A 13,854-nucleotide genomic window follows, 5' to 3' on the forward strand; every position below is an offset into this window, starting at 1 on the left:
TAGGCTCAAAAGGGGGCAAAACAGTGGGTAAATCCCAAGAAGGAACAAGAACAGGAGAAACTGGCCGACGAATCCGAAAGCTCCGAAGAAGCCGACTTACCAAAGGGGCAACACCCTCCAAGGAGGCTTCAGGACCCCGACAAACACGAACAGCCGCCCACTGAGCAGACAACGTGGAAGGGGAAAGCCCTTTCAAAAAACTGTCTCGGAGAAAGTCCAACACAGAAGTAGGAACCCCCAGTACAGGATCCACCCCATGAGAAGAACATCAAGAAACAAAAGAACTCCAATGACGACCATAGCTCTTAAGGGTCGCAGGGTTGCGAGACAACTGGCAGTTGCGAGCCACCACAGAAGAACGTCCCAAAGACTCCAACGTCAACCGCTCAAGAGCCAAGCCGTCAGCTGCAAACGACAAAGGCAAGGCAGGAACAGGAGCGGAAACTGAAGAGGAGACGGACACAAAGGAAGCCAGACAAACCGACCATCCGCCAGCCGCAACAGAAGAGGAAACCAAAGGTGACGAAGCCAGAAAGGAGCAATCAACTGGACCGAAATCTTCTCCCCCCGAATCTACTGCTGCACCCTCGGGAGGAGGGGAATGGGAGGAAATGCATACAGAAGACCCGAAGGCCAGGAAATCGAAAGAACATCCACCGCCCAAGCCTGAGGACACAGTACCTCTGAGCAAAACCGGGGAAGGTGAGAGTTGAGAGGAGATGCAAAAAAATCGATCCATGGAGTCCCGAACCGAAGGCAATGGGACTGGAACAGAGGAAGAGAGAGATGGTACAGAACAGAAGATGGAAGGTTGCGGCTCAGAGCGTCCGCATGAAAATTCAACTGTCCCGGAATGTACACCGCCCTCAAGGCCAACAGAAGAGATTCCGCCCAAGCACAAATCATGGAGGCCAAATGTTCAGAGACGCGCACCTGGTCCCCCCCTGACAGTTCAGGTAACAACGAGCCACCTGGTTGTCGGTACGAATGAACAGATTTGCCCCAAGGAGATGAACCTGAAAGAACTGCACTGTCTCCCAGAAGGCAGCCAACTCCCGCCAGTTCGAGGAAAGGGCACCGTCTCCCCGAGACCACTGACCCGTGGCTTCCATGGACCCCAAAGTGGCCCCCCAACCCCAAAGACTGGCATCCGTCGTCAACAAAAGGGGAGGAGGAAGACAAAACCGCACCCCCCTCTCCAGATTGGGAGTGCAAAGCCACCAGTCCAAGTCACGAACCAGAACAGGAGAGAGAGGAACCAGAGCCTCGTAATCTGCCCGGGAAGGGTCCCACCGATCCAACGGATGAGTCACCAAGGGCTTGAGATGGAGGCGAGCCCAAGGAACCACAGCAGTGGTTGCAGCCATCAAACACTGGACTCGCAACCAAACATGAGCCGGTGCAGAGGGACGACTTAGCAGATCCAGCAACAGAGTCTGCTCGGAAAGGTTCTGAGCAGGAGGGAGAAACACCGCCCCTAGAGAGGTGTTGAACAGACCCCCGATGAACTGAAGACTCCAAACAGGATCCAGATGAGATTTGGCCAGATTCACCTTGAACCCCAGCTCCTTGAACAGGGACAATGTAGCCTCCACCGCCAGAAGAGCCTGAGGACAAGAGGAAGCAGAGACCAAACAATCATCAATATAGGGAAACACGGAGAAACCCTGATGTTGCAAAACCCCCACAGCAGGAGCCAATACCTTGGTAGAAGTCCTGGGAGCAGTGGAGAGGCCAAACCTTAAACTGGAAATGCCTCCCCTGGACAGCAAACCTCAAGAACCGCTGACTGGTAGGATGAACCAGAACGTGAAAATAGGCGTCCTCTACGTCCACGGAAGCCAAAAAATCACCCTCCTGGATTAGGGGAATGACGGACAGTAATGTGACCATCCAAAAATGATCCAACCGCACCAATTTGTTCAGGGAACGGAGATTCAATATGGGGCGGAAGGAACCATCGGGTTTTGGAACCCGAAACAGATGGGAATAGAACCCAAGGCCCACTTCTTCCACTGGAACCAGCACCACAGCCCCTTTCCGTAACAACATGGTGATGCCGGACAACATGGCAGATCGCTGCACGGGGTCTCTTGACAACGGGATAACCAGAAAACAATCCAGAGGGGGAGTGCCCCGGAAAGGAATCTTGTAACCCCACCTGATGACAGACAAGACCCACTGGTCGTAAATCCGAGCTGACCAACGGTCCAGAAACAAACGGAGATGAGCTCCGTCACTTCTGTCCTGCACCAGAGGGAGGCTGTTGCTGCTGCTGCTGTTGCTGAGGCTAGGATTTATAATGGAACGCAGCCCTCTGACCAAGGGCCCAACCACGAAAGGGCTGAGATGACAACACCCCTTGAAGCCGCTGCTTCTGGAAGAAAGACCTTTTCTTAGGAGCAGGCCGAAAAGACTTCAACAACTTGTTTTCCTCCGCAGAGCGCTGCACCATCGTATTCAAAGCATCCCAAAAAGACGGGGACCCTCAAAAGGCAGTTTATGGACCAAGGCCTTCTTTGCAGCCTCAAGACGCCAAGGTTTTGTCCACAGAGACCTCCTTCCAGCCATTGCTGCCCCAGCAGCTGAGGAAAATGCCTACAAGGAATCAAAAGTGACATCCGACAGAAATTGCGCCAAGACCTCCATTTGAGCCAACACAGGGGTAGGGTCCCCCTGATCCTGAAGACAGTCAAACAGTTTCTCGAAATCCTTAAGCAGGACCTGCGAAGCATAGGCCGCATAAGTGCTAGCACGCACCCCAAAGTGAGAAGCGGTGTAAGAACGCTTGATAGCAGACTCCACCTTAAGCTCCACCGGATCAGACAGGGAAGCCTCCTCCGAGGACAAAGAGAAGAAGAGGCAGAAGCCATAGAGGACAAAAGAGAATTAACCTTTGGAATCGCAGGAAACTGAGAATCAAAGTCCGCCAGGCGATACCGCTTCCCCAGGAATCGTGGAATACCCTGCTTATCCACCTCAAGCCACTCCTTTGTGAGGATATCCTTCAGGACATCATCGAAGGGGAGGTCATCCTCCACAGAAGAACTATACTGAGCGTAAAATCCCTCCTCTGCCAGGGATTTAGGGTCAAACCCAAGCACCTCTCGAATATGAACCAGCATGTTAGAAAAAACCTTGCCCTGGACGTACTTTCCCTAAGGGGAATTGTCCATGTCTTCCTTATCATCCTTAGCCCGCTTAGCTGCAGGCTCCAGCAGCGCAGACTGGACTGCAAAATTAATCAAACAGAGGAATTGATGGCTGGGTTATAATTGCGCCGGGTAACAGTGATGTTAATCTAAAGAAACGATTATAAGAAGCTCAAAGGATAGAGTTTAGGCCACCAATCTAAACACAGCAGGCATGAACCTGTCAATGCCTTTAAGAACAACACAAATTTTATCCTGAGCTAGCACAAATATCACTTTGTATTCAAATGACAAATTACAAGTCGTTGTTTGTTTTCTTCTTTTTCTTTCTTTATTTCATGTGTAGGTTGTTCACAAAACCTCCTAGCCGACACGTGTTTCGTCTGATAAGGAGTAAATCCACAGACTTCTTCAAGGCTAGAACAATACAATTTCATGGTTTTCAGACAAGTCTTTACATGTGAACTTTTATTATTTAAGACTAAAGTTGCCCAAAAATACAACTTAAGATATCTTAATTATAAAAAGTGGTGAATTGTCAGCAAGAGAGCTATTGTACTATCACCAGAGGAAGACACAAGATGAGCTGAGGCCATGTGGATGAATATTTTACACCACACACAGAAAGAGAACCCTGTGTTAAGTGAGAGAAAACCACCACCATAGACTCGTTTATGTGTGCGCGTCACGTCAGCATAATATTAGGGATCCAGTGCTCATAAGCCAAGGGTTGTCTATACAAACCCCTACTGGCTCAGGCTAAAGAAAATTAGCCCCACATGCATCATGCTCACCCAACGTTGTGAGCAAAGCATAAATACCTCGTATAGATTTAGTTCAGTCTTGACTCTTTTATGCAGCACCCCTGCTCCAGCGTCATGGGGGTTCAATGCTCCTTTTGCTATCAAATACAACAAAAGTTAAAATTAGCTATCCATATGTGTATCCAAAGGCCATAGTCAGTCTATTGATGTAAGCTACTCACTCTTTTCTCGCGTTAGATCGGCCCAGTTAGGTAGGAAAAGTCAGTCTCTCTCCTCCTCATATAGTTAGGGTATTTTCCTCCTATAATTGAAATAGACAAGGTCCTACTTTTTTTAAAAACATACTCGTTTCTAATCTCATTTGTCTTTTAGAGAGAGAAGTGCCCTTAAATTGTTATCAAAAAACACCTCCCTTGTAGTGAAAGAAGCAGACAAGGGGGGGAATGTTGTCCTGATGAATAGAACTAACTATAATGAGGAGATTATGGGGCAACTCAATAACGAAGTCTGGTATGCTAAATTACCACATAACCCGATGTTCACGATAGTGGCTAAGATCAATAACTATCTTAAAACTTGGCATCAGGCAACTCTTTTGAATGACACAGAATTTAAATATCTGACTGTACATCGACCACGCTTTCCCTGTATTTACACACTGCCAAAAGTTCACAAGTGCCTCCTATCTCCACCAGGGAGGCCCATTATCTCGGGAATAGGTGGGCCGACTGAGAAACTGGCTGAGTTTGTAGATCTTTTTCTCCAACCGTATGTCTTAAATTTACCCTCTAACATCAGGGATACACAACACATCCTAAATATACTTAATGACTTTGAGTGGGAACCAGGTATGATGTTGGTCACAATGGATGTATGCTCCTTATACACAAACATCAATCATGACTTAGGGCTTAAGGCCCTTGAGTTTTTTCTACATAGGAGACCGGTAGAACTGCTGGAGCATACAAACATGATACTAATGATGTCAAGACTAATCTTAGAAGAAAACGTGTTTTTGTTTGAAGACCAATGGTACAAGCAAACCTGTGGGACCGCTATGGGTTCCAAATTTGCGCCGTCGTTTGCCTGCCTGTTTATGGGGTGGGTAGAGGCGGTGCACATTTGGGGCCCAGGCGGTGCAAATTGGCACTCGCATATTAACTATTACGGAAGGTACATAGACGACCTCATACTCATATGGACTGGTAATGAAGCTGAACTCCTGGCCTTTTTTGCCTATATGAATGACAATATGTACAACATGACTTTCACCATTGAATACTCCAAGGAACAAATTAACTTTCTTGATCTAACACTGTACGTGAAAGATAAGAAACTGTGCAGTAAGCTTTTCAGAAAAACTACGTCCTGTAATGCTGTCCTACACAATGATAGTGCACACCCTAGATCTACGGTCACGGCAATTCCATATGGAGAACTTTACAGGGCCCGACGCAATTGCAGTGAGGAAGGTGATTTTCTGGAGTGTATAACAGATATTGAAGGGAGATTCCTTAGGAGAGGATATGGACCCGAGGTCTTACGCAGAGCAAAAAACAGAGTCCTTAGATTGAGTAGACAAGAGACGCTCACTGCCAAATCCAAAGTGAATAAGAACAACAAAGATAAAGTGAGACTGATTACCAATTACAACCCATGGTCATCAAAGGTTTACCAAATACTGAATAAATATTGGTTCCTGCTGAGTTCTGACCAAACCCTAAAAGATTACATTAACACACGACCCTCCATATCCTACCGACGTGGCATGACTATCAAGAATATGATCAGCCCCAGTTACCCAAAGTTAGTAGAGAAGACTCCGAATTGGCTACATTTACTTGCAAAAGGTTCGTTCCGATGTGGTGACTGTAGCATGTGCAGGATGTCGCGACATGGAACATTACAATTCACATACAATGGGTCAAGACTTTATCAGATAAAAACTCACATTGACTGCAATACCACTTATGTGGTTTATGCAATAACCTGTAAATGCGACCGAGTATACATTGGCAGTACGATACGCAGGCTTAAAGATCGAATGGCAGAACATTTCAGGGCACTTAAGAACAAAGATATGAGACATCCTCTGACAGCCCATGCCATGGAATGCGAATCACAGAGCGAGCATCTGACTATGTCATTCCATGGGATTGAAACAATGCCCCAAGATGTAAGGGGAGGAGATAGGGAACTCAGGCTTAGGCAGCTCGAAGCTAGATGGATAATGCAGGTCCATGCAGTTGAGAGGGGTCTTAACTTTGATGACGAGCTTCAATTTTTCCTGGGAAACTGAGCTGTCAATACCTCAGATGGTGCTCTCTGTATGCCAATGTATGTACAGAATTTGTTTCTGACTTATCTGAATCAGTGTCTCTAGAACCGTTATATTTTCAAAAACTGTATTTCAAATGCATATGATTCGTGAAAGGCTTGTGTATCAAGGTTCAAAGATTTGACTTCTGTTGTAACAGGACGCAATATAACCCTTGATACACCATGGGAAATGACAACTTTTCCTTCATGTGTAACTAACCTTGGAGTATATTCCAGAGATACCACTATGGGGGTTGATAACCATATTTTGGATGTTTACTAATCAAAGAATGTAACCTATTTGGGAATGATCTGGAGACTGAGACAGATCAGGACTTAGATTATGACCGCTTGTGATTTAATGTTTTGAATTATTTAGAATAACAAATGTAGTACCAAGACAAAGACAAAGACATATATAACTATGGACATTGCCATGTAAGAATATTTATTGTAGGATGTTGATAACGGAAATGAACGTTATGACTATCTGGTGATGGGTACTGGAGGTGTTTGCACCTTCCTCTTACTTTCTCCTTTTCACTCCTTCATTCCGTTTTTTCTATTCGTCTAATGTTGCTAACATACTCAATCTCAGAATTTCGAACACCCAATCCTACAAATACGATAAATATCATTCTTTCGAGTAGTAGATAGGTTTGGGGGTAGATTGCGTATAACTACTTAAATATTCAAAGATGGCGCGGTTTTTCACTAAGAGAACTACATCACAAGCGGCCGTTCCGTTTTCTATGTTGTTCACCGCACGTGGGTACATAACGGAATTCCAACATGGCGCGGGTGCTGTACGCCAGAAACCCATGCGTGGAGGACGAGATACCGTCCTAAGGTGAGACTCTTCGAAACTGACTAGCTCTCGTGGTGGGTTTAAGCTTACGCACACGAGTTGCGCTTTATTACAAGATATGGGTCGTGGCTAGAAGGTTTTGTGTACAATTGGCACATCCGCGATTACTTTTAACGGATTGCTGGTACTTTAGTGGGTTAAGCCCTACTCAACACATGGCTAAGATGCGGGGTAGAATAAGACTGGACCCGGCTTACTGACGTGTTGTTACTCAAGGGGGTTGACCACAATAATGTTGCGGGGCGGAGAAACGCTGTACCCGACCTATCGATTGCTTGTCACTAATGAGATTAGAAACGAGTATGTTTTTAAAAAAAGTAGGACCTTGTCTATTTCAATTATAGGAGGAAAATACCCTAACTATATGAGGAGGAGAGAGACTGACTTTTCCTACCTAACTGGGCCGATCTAACGCGAAAAAGAGTGAGTAGCTTACATCAATAGACTGACTATGGCCTTTGGATACACATATGGATAGCTAATTTTAACTTTTAAACTGTGGTTGTATTTGATAGCAAAAGGAGCATTGAACCCCCATGACGCTGGAGCAGGGGTGCTGCATAAAAGAGTCAAGACTGAACTAAATCTATACGAGGTATTTATGCTTTGCTCACAACGTTGGGTGAGCATGATGCATGTGGGGCTAATTTTCTTTAGCCTGAGCCAGTAGGGGTTTGTATAGACAACCCTTGGCTTATGAGCACTGGATCCCTAATATTATGCTGACGTGACGCGCACACATAAACGAGTCTATGGTGGTGGTTTTCTCTCACTTAACACAGGGTTCTCTTTCTGTGTGTGGTGTAAAATATTCATCCACATGGCCTCAGCTCATCTTGTGTCTTCCTCTGGTGATAGTACAATAGCTCTCTTGCTGACAATTCACCACTTTTTATAATTAAGATATCTTAAGTTGTATTTTTGGGCAACTTTAGTCTTAAATAATAAAAGTTCACATGTAAAGACTTGTCTGAAAACCATGAAATTGTATTGTTCTAGCCTTGAAGAAGTCTGTGGATTTACTCCTTATCAGACGAAACACGTGTCGGCTAGGAGGTTTTGTGAACAACCTACACATGAAATAAAGAAAGAAAAAGAAGAAAACAAACAACGACTTGTAATTTGTCATTTGAATACAAAGTGATATTTGTGCTAGCTCAGGATAAAATTTGTGTTGCAAAATTAATCAAGTCCTGCAAATCTGCCCTAGAAATCTGCAAGACGTCATCCTCTTGCAGATCCTGAACATTATTCTGCCTTGAAATCGCCTTAGCAGGCACAGGTGAAGAAGCCCCTTTACTCACGGCGAGAAATCCAGTGTCAAACAAACAGGAACTCTCCACACAATCAAAGGAAGTGCCGAGCAACCTCCAATAAATACTGCCCCCAATCATCCAATCATGCAAAGGTGAGACAGGTGAATGAAATAAAAAAAAGGGCAGCCCTGTAGTCTCCACCCGCAGCCCTAGATCAAAAGATAATGGCTGCGGGGGCTGGATGCTGCATGAGAGCCCCAGCGCCGGAATGACCCGGGGCCAGGAAACCAAAAAACTCCCTGCCCCAGCCCAGCACATGAACAGGAAGCATCCCTGACCCCAGAACAGGAGCCCGGTTGACCGGAACATCGAAGCGGCTGCGCCAATAAATTAACAAGGAAAACAATGCAGAAACATAAATCTGCAAATAGAAACACTCACGGCACCGTCCTGAAGAAAATCCAGACCAGGAAACAGGAACCGGGAGCACCAGCGTTCTGACCGCCGTCGAAGCAGAAAAAACAACAGGCATGGCGGGAGGTGGGGGGGGCTTATGTAGTTTAAACATACTGGCGTTGTGATTGGCTGGGTGGAGGTGGACTGCCTCACGTAGTAAGGACTGGGATGGGGAGGACCCATGAGGAGGTAATGCTCTATGACTGAAGTCAGTTTCGTCAGGACGGCCGGCAGCGATGGCATGCTGGTGCAAGTAGAAGGCGCTGCTTCGTGTGGAGCAGGAAAGTAGTGTGACTATCTGCATAGGATTTACGGTGTATGGTTTTTGGGGTAGTCGATTCCCCTCCTCTAGCCCTCCATGGTCCACCTTGACGACGTGGCAGTATCGGCGTGCCAGGCGCAGTGGGGGCTGCTGCTGTCGCTTGCACAGGAGATGTTGCGCACAGCTGTGCGCCTTCGTGGATGGACACCGTGTTCCTCACGGACATAGCGGTGCTCGGCTGAAGGACACATCTGGGGCTTGTTAGCGCCCCCGAGCAGCTCCAGGAGGCTATCTGTTACCTTGTGAGTAGTAGCGAACAGTAGCAGCGAAAGCGTCTTGGATCAATAATGTGGTCCTATCAGGTTAGACAAACACTCTGCTGCCACAATACCTGCGCTCAGCTGGTCATAGGTATACAAGGGCTATCTATTGCGTGTGCTGCTTGTATTCATTTTTGACTCAGAACTTTGAAATCAGCAGATATTTGCTTTTAGAGTACCTGATGTCGCACTCTGCATGCTTTAGAGCCTACTGTTAACATTCACATCTACTTTGAGTCACGGTTATGTGCAGTTATCTGCACTAAGTACACTTGGAACGAGCACAAGTGGGTAGGCATTAGGCCTCTTCTTTCAGCAGAGGACAGGCGGATGGATGCTGAAGCGGTCTGTCGAGGTATAAATGCGGCTTGGGCCGCCTTGCATGGCACTCACAGAGCTCAATTCAGTGCCATCATGAAGAGAATTTCTGAAGGAAACCTCTGCTAAAAGGTAGCCAATAACTAACTCTACCCGAAGTATAAACTATCACAATCAAATTCCTTCTTAGAAGGAAGCTGACTTTAATCTATTTAGCAGAAAACCCAGGAGTTGTTCTCTGGTCCAGAAGCCTGTGCAATCAGGGAACTTGAAACTTTTTTTGCTCAAGGGGAAGATGGATGTACATGTGAACAAAGAGCACATATTTGGCTTGGCCTTCTTGTCAGCTATGGAAATCAGCAATGCCATAGCCATGCCATGCCAGCCATGTTTCTCCGCAAATCATGGATATGAGCACATCAGTAATAAGTGAAACACCACCACTTAGGGATCCTTCTGGAGGCAAGCAGTTGTTACCATACATACATTCCCAGGTTTGAACGTGAAGGAACAGCATAAACAAGTTAGCTCTACAGTAGTTAAGGTTCTGAGAGGCAGGGAGAACTTGCCTCAATTAGAAGTCTATGAGGGCAGCAGTGGATCTCTCTTTATTTAATACTGCTCTGGATGTCATGATTGAGGCCTCAGCAACGGTTGAAGTACCAGGCAGGATGTCTTCACTATCGATTGAATTGGATCTGGAGTTTCTTCAGCACGAGGAAAAGAACAAGGGATAGCACTGCCAAATAAGACTCTATGTTTCTTTCTTGTTCTCTTCTCCTTTTCTTCCCCCTTTTCACTATGAGCAATGCTGATCACATAAAGGTTGTCTTGCTAGTATAGACAATTGGCCTTATGGCCATCAGTTGCCCCTTAATTGCCTTAGGGGCCAAGTCACAGTTACTACGCCTAAACTGAGAAAAATCCGAACTTTAAGACTTTCGGTATTCACAGAAGGCATTTAGGAGTCCTAAAGCTAGGACTCCTAACTTCTGTGAATACCGAAATTAGTAAGTGCCTTAAGTGAATACCAAAATGAGTAAGTGCCTTCAGTGAATACCAAAATGGTAGTAAGTTTAGGATTTTGTCTTAGGTTAGTTCTGTGAATCAGGACCAGATTTCTTATTTATTTAGAAAAGAAAATCCAGAAACTGGGTTTTCTTTTTTAAATGAAAGAAGATAGTGCCCTCCTTGCCATGGGAGTTATCTCTCATGGCAGGGATGCATTATTGTTTTTAATCTCCCCTCATCGTCATGATTTGCCTGATAGTGACAGACAATAAATTAAATGACTACTAGTCCACACATCTTGATTGGGCAATGAGCCATTTAGTCATTTCTCCGACGGTCCTTAATCCGTTGGGACGTCAGAGAAGCTTGGCTATGGTAGTAACGGAGGAGTCACTGCTGAAGCCAAACAAAAGGACTGTTTGCACTTAAATCAGGTGGGTGGTGCATCATGTTGACGGTACGTGTAATCTTTCACCTTTGCGACAGAGTATACACACCGGCCACATATAACTCAGTCCCTTTATCAGCTAAATTTGAACACTCAACCTGATTTTGCAGGAGTTGTGAACCTTGCCCAAGATGGATGGGACTGGTTGCAACCTTTTTACAGGAGATTGAGTGAAAGGAGAAACATACTGTCCCTTTCTTACTGTGAAATGATAGCATAAGCTACTAGATAATAAATGGCAAGTGGCTGTAGAGCAACAAAGAAATAGTGAAACAGTTGACTTTGCTTCAGATGCATTATTCATAAGTCCCATGGAAACATACCTGATCCTGCAGATGAGCATTGCTTGTAATTTTGCAACTTTATCACATTTTCATTCTAAAATTAGTCTATGTGATTTCCAATGTGATATCAACCGCACAAAAACATTGTCTGGAATTTGTATTGGGGGTAAAAATCAGTGCCGTAACACAGGCCCCTGCAGAGCTCTAGGGGGCCCCCTCAGTACAGTACTCTGTTTTGTTATGCCAGTGATAAAAATGCTGCATGACAAGACACAGGTGCTGCATAGCCATGGCAAAGAAGAAGAATATTCTTAATTTAGAAACGTGATACAAGCAACATATTCATGAAAAGGAAGTCCTCAAAATTAACATGTGGCGAAATCTGTTAGTCACTGTGTAACTGAAGTTAAATTTTCTCCTGAAGAGGCCTAGATGACAATAAAAGGCTACTTGTTAATTGTAAGCTCTTCTATAAATATACATTTTCACTTTTTTTCAAAATCAAATTTAATGGTCAAAGTTGAATTTTTTGATAATTATGGTGGAAAGTTCACTTTTTAAAAGAGCATTTTGTGTTATTTGAGAAATGGCTGAGATTAAAGCAAGTTTGGTGGTCTCTCTTCCCTCCAGCGATTGCAATATTCATCCTATTAAGAGATGAACTGCTGACCAGTGGAAGAATAATGCAGCCACTTTTAAGAGCGCCGGGACGCTCTTCGAAGCAGCTGTGCGCTATATAAAACCCCCAGTAACATAACATAACATAACATAACAGAGCAGGACAGTGAAGTGCTGTATACACTGAACACATGTTTGAGATGGGTCACCTGGATGGGTACTGGAACAAACGACAATAAAGGAAGCCACAGAGCCTTCTATTTCAAGCAGAACTCCCAACTGGGGATCCAAGTACAATAACGTATTAAGGCCCACAACTCTTTCAGATATTAGTCTTTGCCACAGCAGATTTAAAAGCTGGTTCCAGAACAAGGACAAAGGGTGCACTAGGTGACTGAAGCAGTTCCACCAGTTTCTTCTAGCCCTACAATCAGGTTTACCTGGTCCTGCAGGGGTTGCACGACAGGAGTCTTCCGGAGCATTTCACTCACACGTCACAAGGTGCTGCAGTTGCTGATGTGGGTGAGTGCCACTCATGACTGCAGAAGCAGCAGCTGGGGTTCCACAGTCCTTCCTCTAGTGAGACAGTAAGTTCTTCTGATCCTTCCCACAGGTTGAGGGAGTTGACTGCTCTGGTTCCGATCCTCAGTTGGGGGATAGGTCCCGCACGGATAACCATAGTGATCACTTGGCTCAACAATGGCTTGAAACAAGCTACAGTCCTTGTCTTTTCCAGTGGATCCCTCTGGGGTCATTGACCTCACTTTGCACATGAGCTACAGCACAATGGGCACAGCTGTAATCTTCTCTTCATGGCAGTCCACTCTGGCATATGGGGTCTCTGACTTCACCCCGCACACAGGCTACGGCCAGATCAGCATGGCAATAATCTTCAAGGCGGGCACCTCTGGTATATTGGGTTGCCTACTTCACTCCGCATACAGGCTACATCCCAATAAACACAGCAGTAATCTTCATTGTGGTCCCCTCTTGAATACTTGGTTGGCGACTTGACTTTGGACATGTGGGGAACACGATTGGTGACCCCTCTGACATATGGGGGTCACCGCCTTGAACCTGCACATGGGAGATGACCCAATCAGTCCAGCAGCCATCACCTCACAACTCACTACATGGCTCCACTTCCCAAGATCCCCCACTGAACCTCTCTCTCTCCAAGCACTCTCCTCTTCCTCACAGAAAAAAACTGTTCTTGGCAAGCAGGCAGGCACTAGTGCTCTATTGGCAGAATTCCCTTATTAGCCCATCTCCTTCCTGGGATGTGCCCAGGCCCCTCTCCTTTGAGCTTGCCTTGAATCAAAGAACACCATTTGAAGTGTACTTGAAGAGCCTGGATCTTCTTCTTCCAGTGTGCGTGTACTATACAGCCCACAGGGATGCAGCAATCAACAAATCCGTCGGGTGGATTCCGTTACCTCCTCATTTTCCAGTTGCTGGGTGTCTATGTCAGCCTAAGTTTAACACAATTGAACCCAGAGTTCTCCATGTATTGCACCATTCACAGGCATACATACAAAGCACATGCATGCAATCACACCCGCGCTGTACAGCACTACTGTTGCAAAGTCATCCTGTGCCCTGAGCACCCCCAACTTTTTGCTGAATGGTACTGTTGGTAACTGACTCTGACTATCCCTGGGCTCTGCCTAAAAAGGCTCAGGGCAGGGCCAGTGCAATGCTGAAAGAGACACATTTAGAAGACAGTGAAAACACCTACATACATTAGGGTACACTATTGTATGGGGAACCTCTGTGAT

This window comes from Lissotriton helveticus, chromosome 7 (genome assembly GCF_964261635.1).
Source record: "Lissotriton helveticus chromosome 7, aLisHel1.1, whole genome shotgun sequence".
NCBI lineage: Eukaryota > Metazoa > Chordata > Amphibia > Caudata > Salamandridae > Lissotriton > Lissotriton helveticus.